General features: G+C 42.9%; 1 pseudogene across 1 annotated transcript in view; it reads left to right on the top strand.

The window, feature by feature from the left end:
* Positions 1–3,142: 3,142 nt before the first annotated feature.
* The window catches only part of LOC105505507, a 10,575-nt pseudogene continuing 5,531 nt past the window's right edge, over positions 3,143–8,186 (top strand). Inside the window, exon 1 of the transcript XR_001000757.1 lies at positions 3,143–3,175. The product of XR_001000757.1 is annotated as a 60S ribosomal protein L7-like (transcript). The remainder of the gene's footprint in view (positions 3,176–8,186) is intronic.

Raw genomic sequence — 8,186 nt, 5'->3', positions numbered from 1 at the left:
AATAAATAATAAATAAAGGCATTCAATTTTAAAAGGTAAGCAGAGCATAAAAGTTCAGAAAATTTGCACCCTGACAATGTGATAGAAAAGAAAAACCCATTTTCTGGGGAGAAATTCAAGCTGGCTGCAGAAATTTGCATAAGTAATGAGGAGCCAAATGTTAATCCCCAAGACAATAGGGAAAATGTCTCCAGGGCATGTCAGAGTTCTTCAGGGCAGCCCCTCACATCACAGGCCAGAGACCTAGGAGAAAATGGTTTCGTGGACTGGGCCCAGGGTCCCTGTGCTGTCTGCAGTCTATTGACTTGGTGCACCACGTCACAGCCACTCCAGCCGTGACTAAAAGGGGCCAAGGTACAGCTCGCGCTCTTGCTTCAGTGGGTGGAAACCCAAAGCCGTGGCAGCTTCCACATGATGTTGAGCCTGCAGGTACACAGAAGTCAAGAATTGATGTTTGGGAACCTCGGCCTAGATTTCAGAAGATGTATGGAAATGCCTGGATGCCCAGGCAAAAGTTTGCTGCAGGGGCAAAGCCTTCATGGGGAACCTCTGCTAGGGCAGTGCGAAAGGGAAATGTGAGGTCAGAGCCCCCACACAGAGTCCCTACTGGGGTACTGCCTAGTGGAGCTGTGAGAAGAGGGCCACGGTCTTCCAGACCCTAGAATGGTAGATCCACAAACAGCTTGCACTGTGCACCTGGAAAAGCCACAGACACTCAATGCCAGCCCATGAAAGCAGCCAGGAGGGCGATATACCCTGCAAAGCCACAGGGACAGAGCTGCCCAAGACTGTGGGAACCCACCTCTTGCATCAGCCTGAACTGGATGTGAGACATGGAGTCAAAGGAGATCATTTTGGAGCTTTAACATTTCACTGCCCTGCTGGATTTCAGACTTGCACAGGGCCTGTAGGCCCTTTGTTTTGGCCAGCGTTTCCCATTTGGAATGGCTGTATTTACCCAATGCCTATACCCCCATTGTATCTAGGAAGTAACTAGCTTGCTTTTGATTTTACAGGTGAATAGGCCCAGAAGGACTTGCCTTGTCTTGCATGAGTCTTTGGACTGTGAACTTTTGAGTTAATGCTGAAATGAGTTAAGATTTTGGGGGACTGTTGGGAAGGCATGACTGGTTTTGAAATGTGAGGACACGAGATTTGGGAGGGGCCAGGGGCAGAATGATATGGTTTGGCTATGTCCCCACCTAAATCTCATCTTTAATTCCCACATGTCGTGGGAGGGATCTGGTGAGAGGTAACTGAATCATGGGAGGAGGTCTTTCCCATGCTGTTCTTGTGATAGTGAGTAAGTCTTACGAGATCTGATGGTTTTTATAAGGGGGAGCTTTCCTGCACAAACTCTGTTTGCTTGTTGCCAACTGCGTAAGACCTGACTTGCTCTTCCTTGCCTTCTGCTATGATTGTGAGGCTTCTCCAGCCACGTAAACTGTAAGTCCAATTAAATCTCTTTCTTTTATAACTTTCCCAGTCTTAGATATCTTTATCAGCAGTGTAAAAATGGACTAATACAGGTGGTATGTGCTACTTTACATTGTTCTTAGAGCAGTCTCCATTATGTTATTCAAAGTCTCAAGAAATTTAAAGACCCAGAAAAGGTAACAGCTATTAGCTTTGGATTATCAGGTAAAGTAAATGCTACCACTTTAAGTTGCTGATCTGGGGAAACCATGTGACTCTTAACAGATGAGCTTTTCTAGGAAATATCTGCTTCTATTTCCTAAACTAAGCAAGCTCACAGACTGCCAACAGCTCATTAGGACTGGCTATTGAATGATAGTCAATCCAATATCAATATCAGGGCTAAAGAGCCAAAGGTGTGACCCTTGAACGTAAATCAGAAGGAAAGGGGATGGAGTTGTGCAGATGAATATTGACATTGTTATATTGTTCAAGGCACTGGGAATATAGTGGTGATAAAACAGACCAAATTCCCTAATTTCATGGAGCTTCTATTCTTGTATGGTAAAAAACAATAAGCAAAAAAAGAAATAAATAAGCTCAGAGATTCCTAAATGCTATGAATAACATAATACAGGGTAATATAACATGAATTTAGGGAGGCAACATCAGATAAGATGGTCAGGAGAGGACCTTCCCAAAGCTCACATTTGGGGTTAGTCTTGAGTGATGAGAAGCCAAATATACAAATATCCAAATTGCTCTGGGAAAGAGCAACTGGAAGAGGTGAGAAGGAGGGAGCCACTGGCACAAAGGGCTTGAGTGCAGATCATTTGAAGGAAAGAAAGCCAGAGAGACTGGAACATAATGAGCAAGAGAAAGAGTATACAAAAATAAAATCAGAGTGGGGAGCGGAGACCAGATAGCGTATGAACTTTTGTAAGTTCATACTCACAAAGTAAGGCATTTGGATTTTATTCTAATTGCATTGACAGTCCCCTGGATGATGCTAATTAGGAGAAGGATATTGCACATTGATCCGACACACATTTTTGACCACCTAGTATATGCCAGGCACTTTCTAGTCACTAGTGGATATGCCAGCTATACCAGCAGTGGATGTGCCAGGCATGGTCTCTGCTGTCATGGAACTCACATCCTAATGAAACATACATGAACACAGCAAGAAGTCAATGTCAGGAAGTAATAAGTTTTACAAAGAAAACAAAGCACAAAGGTGTGATGGAAAGTGACCTGGAAGTTACTTTAGATGGAGTGGTCATGAAGGACACATGGAGGACGGACATGTGAGCTCTGACATAAGTGGTAAGAGGGAGTAAGTCACATGAGGCCAAGCAGAAGAAACGGTCAATCCAAAGGCTGTGAGGCATGAAAGTGCCTAGAATGTTTGAGGGATAAGAACTGAAGTCAAGGCCAGGTGCGGTGGCTTACGCGTGTAATCCCAGCACTTTGGGAGGCTGAGGGGGGCATATTACCTGAGGTCAGGAGTTTAAGACCAACCTGACCAACATGGAGAAACCCCGTTTCTACTCAAAATACAGAATTAGCTGGGGTGTGGTGGTGCATGCCTGTAATCCCAGCTACTTGGGAGGCTGAGGCAGGATAATTGCTTGAACCTGGGAGGTGGAAGTTGTAGTGAGCTGAGATCACGCCATTACACTCCAGCCTGGCAACAAGAGCAAAACTCAGTCTCAAAAAAAAAAAAAGAACTGAAGTCAGTGTGGCAAGAGGGACCGTGGCATAAAGCCAAGGTCAAGGAGGTAGGTTTTAGATTAGTGAAGAATGGATTGCAGGGGTGGGAGTGGGGTTAAATGCAAGCAGGAAGAATCCTAAAGGCATGATACAGTAGCTTAGGCCAGAAATGATGGTAACTTGGACAAGGACAGAAGTACTAGGCATGGTGTAAAATGATTAGTTAGCTTCATGACATTTTTGGAGGTGAAGTCAGAGCTCATTTCTGGATTCTCGATTTTCTAACTAAATATGTGGTGTTGATACTTAATGAGATGGAGAAAATATCCTTTGTAAGATAAATACTATCACTCCCATTTTGCACGTGAGGAAACTAGGGTTCAACAAGTATAATTCCAAAGCATATGCTTTTTCTACCACATTTTCACCGGGAGTGAGAGCTACCCAAATATGATTGATCGTTTAGAAAAAAGAACATATAAGGCAAAGTCAAAGAAGTAGTCTCACAGCATATGCACAGTCTGTGTGTGTGCATGTATGTTTATGTGCCCTTGTGTATACCTGTGCTCTGACAATCTTGGTGAGAAAGGTGTCAGAAACAACTATCCTATGGTCTTATCCCTTCCTTTCTCTTCATCTATGGAGGCAGATGATAGGGGAAAATGAGAAAACCTTCGACTTAAGACTAGCTTGTGCTGGTGATACTAGAATGAACATTGGTATTCTGAGGTTGACAATGGAACAAAAAGTCCTGACTTAGCAACTCAAATGTTTATCATCTATGGTGTTAAACACCGCGCAGAAAAGATTTTCAGTCACATGGCAATTTACCACCAGAGTCCTAGACACAAGCACAAGGTGAACAGCAGAGCCTAGTGCTTAGAGATCAAGCAGACCCTGGCTCTGAAACTCACCAGTTTTGTGACCTTGGCCAAGTAAGTTAACTTATCTGAAACCTCATTTTCACAACTGTTCAGATTGTGGTTAGTTTGAAATCAGATCATGATGAATGTTAAGCATTTAGTATAGTGCCTGATAGAGAATAAACATTCAATAAATGGCCAATTTTCTGATTCCTTCCATTACTCTTGGGTGGTTTCTTCTGGAACTGTATTATTTCCCTTTTGTTCTTCCCTGCCTTGGAGACTACTAATAAAATTATACTTTTCTTTCATGATTCCTAAATCTCACAACCCATTCAGGTAGTAACTGCCTGTATAGTTTCTCTGTCTAGCCTCCATACCACACTTCCTTTCAGTCGAGACTGTTCCTGTTCATATTTAACTAAAGCAATTTATCTTACAGTGTAGATAAAATATACATGTAAGCCCCTGAGATAGTTGTAGAATCCCAAAAGGAAGCTTTATTTTAGGGAATCCCAGTTGTCACTACATCAATTATCTACTGTTGTATACCAAACTGTCCCAAATTACTGACTTCAAAGCATAACCATTTGTAATTGCTTACAAATCTACAGATCAGCTAGCTGCTTCTGCTGAACTGGGTCATGATGAGCTGAATGTAGCTGTGCTTATTAAGACAGCCAGAAGGTGGGCTGGCACCTGCCTGGTTAAAGATGGCCTCACTTACATGCCTGACAGTTGGCTAGCTATGCATTTGTCTGGGGCTCCGACAGTGATTGGCTCCTGCATTTCTCAACATCCATCACTATAGCTTAGACTTTCTTACACAGGAGAGACAAAGTTCCGAGAGACAGTGAAAGTGCAAAATGTCTTTAGAGTCCTAAGCTTGGAACTGGAATATATCCATAGCATTTTATCAATAAAAGAAAGTCCCAAAGCCACCCAAGATTCAAAGATTGGAAAATGGATGCCACCGATACCATCTCTTGAAGGTAGCAGCTACAAAATCACATTGCAAAGGAAGGGGTGAAGAATTGGAAACATTGGCCAGGCGTGGTGGCTCACAACCATAATCCCAGCAGTTTCAACTTTCCAAGACCTCCCTTTGGGAGGCTGAGGTGGGTGAATCACTTGAGGTCAGGAGTTTAAGACCAGCCTGGCCAACATGGTAAAACCCCATCTCTACTAGAAAATACAAAAAGTAGTCAGGTGTGGTGGCAGGCACCTGTAATCCCAGCTACTCAGGAGGCTGAGTCTGGAGAATTGCTTGAACCTGGGAGACGGAGGATGCAGTGAGCCAAGATCCCGCCACTGCACTCCAGCCTGGGTGACAGAGCAAGACTCCATCTCAAAAAAAAAAAAAAAAAAAGAAGAAGAAGAATTGGTAACATTTTTTGAAATTCACAATCAGAATGGACCCTTGACCTGTGGCATTCTGATTGCCCTTGCTTACCCCAAGTATCCTTCCCCCTTTCTCTAGTCAGTCAATATGTGAAATTCAGCCTCCTTTGGTTTGCCCCAGTAATATTAGCCAGGCTGCTGTGCTTCCCTCAAGTCCAGCTTCTCTGAATTACTATAATTTTGGAGCCCTGAACACTTCTTTTCCCCTATGAAAGTGAAAAGTTGAAGGAGTCGGGAGAGGAGACGTTCGAAAGGCACTGTGGCTGGAGAAAACAAGTTAACCTCTTATTTCCAGGTGACTCTCCTCCCTTAGGACTCTCCAGCCTTCTTTTCCTCCATCTTTAGTACTTGTATATGAAAAAGATCAATAGAAACTGTAGCCAGTAAGAAAGCATTCCACTTTCTACATTTAAAAGGAAAATGTGTGGCTGGCAGGCCCAACTAGTTGTATACCCCTAACATACATTCTTCCTTACAAATCGCAATTTAGTTTAACAGCAATGTACCCAGAGAACTAACTTAATTTCCCAGGCTTCCTTGCATTTAGGTGTGATCATGTGTCTTAGTTCTGGGCAATGCAATCTGAGAAGCAGTTTCTTGGGCTGAACTTCTGGGAAAGCTATTTTTTTCTTTTTTTTAAGTGGTAAAAATGGACAGACTCCACATGTTCATGCCTTTTGCCCTTTTCTTTCTTATTGCTGCGTGGGGCATAAATGTGATATCTGAAAATAAAAGTCATCTTCAGATCAGAAGAATTAAAGGTGCCATTAGGGATGGAAGAAGAGGAAACTAAAAATGGCTTGGATCCTTAATTTCAAGAAAAACTATATGGATTTCCAAACAATGTGTAAAACCATATCAGTCCTTGACCACCCACCTCTGGACTTATTATATAAGAACAATAATTATCTATTTTCTGAAAAAACTGTGATTGTTCTACTAATACATGTACCCAAACACTATTTTAACCAACATGGCAACTGAAGTTGATCACAAGAGTACAAATTGATATTAGCAATACAAGTGGCTCAAAGAAAAAATAAAGAATTCATTTTCCTCCCCCAGAACAAGCTATCATTAAGAGTATGTTGCTGCCAGGCATGGCGGCTCACACCTGTAATCCCACTTTGGGAAGTTGGGGCAAGAGGATTGTTTGGGCACGCGAGTTCAGGACCAGTCGGTGCAACATAGCAAGATCCCAATCTCTACAAGAAATACAAAAATTAGCTGGGCATGGTGGCACATGCCTGTGGTTCCAGCTACTCAGAAGGCTGAGGTGGGAGGATCATCTGAGCCTAGGAGGTTGAGGCTGCAGTGAGTCACGATTGTACCATGGCACTCCACCCTATTTAGCCGGGCGAGGTGGCGGGCGCCTGTAGTCCCAGCTACTCGGGAAGCTGAGGCAGGACAATGGCGTAAACCCGGAAGGCGGAACTTGCAGCGAGCTGAGATCCGGCCACTGCACTCCAGCCCGGGCAACAGAGCGAGACTCCCTCTCAAAAAAAAAAAACAAAAAAAGAGTATGTCACTTCTCCCTGGTTCATCAACTCTGGGCAGGAGATGAGAATCATGTAAAAGGAAGGAAAATCTTGCAGTAGCTATGTGGATGGGGTAAAGAGATGTCAAGAGAAAGGACGGATTGGTAAGCCATTCTACAGATGTCTACCTTATCAAAACTTTTCTCTGAATATCACACTGAAAAGTCAGCTGGAAACTGACTAAATTCATCATTCTCCTCTTGTACTTCTTTCTTATCTGTTTTGTTTGGTTTGGTTTTAAATATTATGCATCACCAAAGCCTGCAAACTTCCTTATCTATTATCTAAATTAAGGTCATCACTACCTAATCATTCAGCTTAGTCAAAAAATGTTTTCTTCTCCTTCAACCCCACAGCCACTTGACCACCAAATCCTCTTGAGAGTTCCTCTTTAACTCAGAGGCATATGTGGATGAGGAAGACAGACGTATAAAGACAATTATAAATCACTGCTCAAGAAATCTTGGTGTCTCATCGTCTCTCATCTGGATAACCATATCAATTTCCAAGTCCCCAGTATGCCCACATCCTCAACTTCAATCTAAAATACTGACAAAATTGTATTTCTGAAACCCAACACTTTTCTTGTCGCTCTCTTGTTCTAGGATACCTGGAAGCTTTGTGTTTGTTTGCATGCCATTGTAGGACTTCAGAAATCTATCCTCAGGCTGGTCTCCAGCCTTATTTCTTATTACTACTTCTACATGAACTTCTGCTTCCCATGTGTGCCATGCACTTGCATAAGTCTATGAATTTGTATGTACTATACCAGAACCTATATGCAAGAGGCCCAAATATTTTTCTGTCTCCTCTCATTGGCTAAATCCAGCTCAAATTCCTTTCTGACTATTCCAGGCAAATGAATTACTAATTATTTTGGTCCCTCTGCAGACTGTTCATATAACTCTTTGTTTATGAATATCTGCCCATGGACAGTGAATACCTTGGGAGGAGCTTCAGGGCCTGGTTGGCTGGCACATGGAAACATCTGAGTACATCGAAGAAAGAGGGAAAAAGAGGAGAGAATTTCTACTACAGATTTTTTTCTTTTTATTATTTATTTATTAAAAAAAATTTTTTTAGGCGGGGCGCACTGGCTCAGGCCTTTAATTCCAGCACTTTGGGAGGCTGAGACGGGCGGATCACTAGGTCAGGAGATCGAGACCATCCTGACTAACACGGTGAAACCCCGTCTCTACTAAAAAATACAAAAAAACTAGCCAGGCGAGGTGGCGGGCGCCTGTAGTCCCAGCTA

Source organism: Colobus angolensis, unplaced genomic scaffold, assembly GCF_000951035.1.
Source record: "Colobus angolensis palliatus isolate OR3802 unplaced genomic scaffold, Cang.pa_1.0 Scaffold126, whole genome shotgun sequence".
NCBI lineage: Eukaryota > Metazoa > Chordata > Mammalia > Primates > Cercopithecidae > Colobus > Colobus angolensis.
The sequence above is the reverse complement of the archived record's forward strand: the minus strand, read 5'-3'. Positions and strand labels throughout refer to the sequence as shown.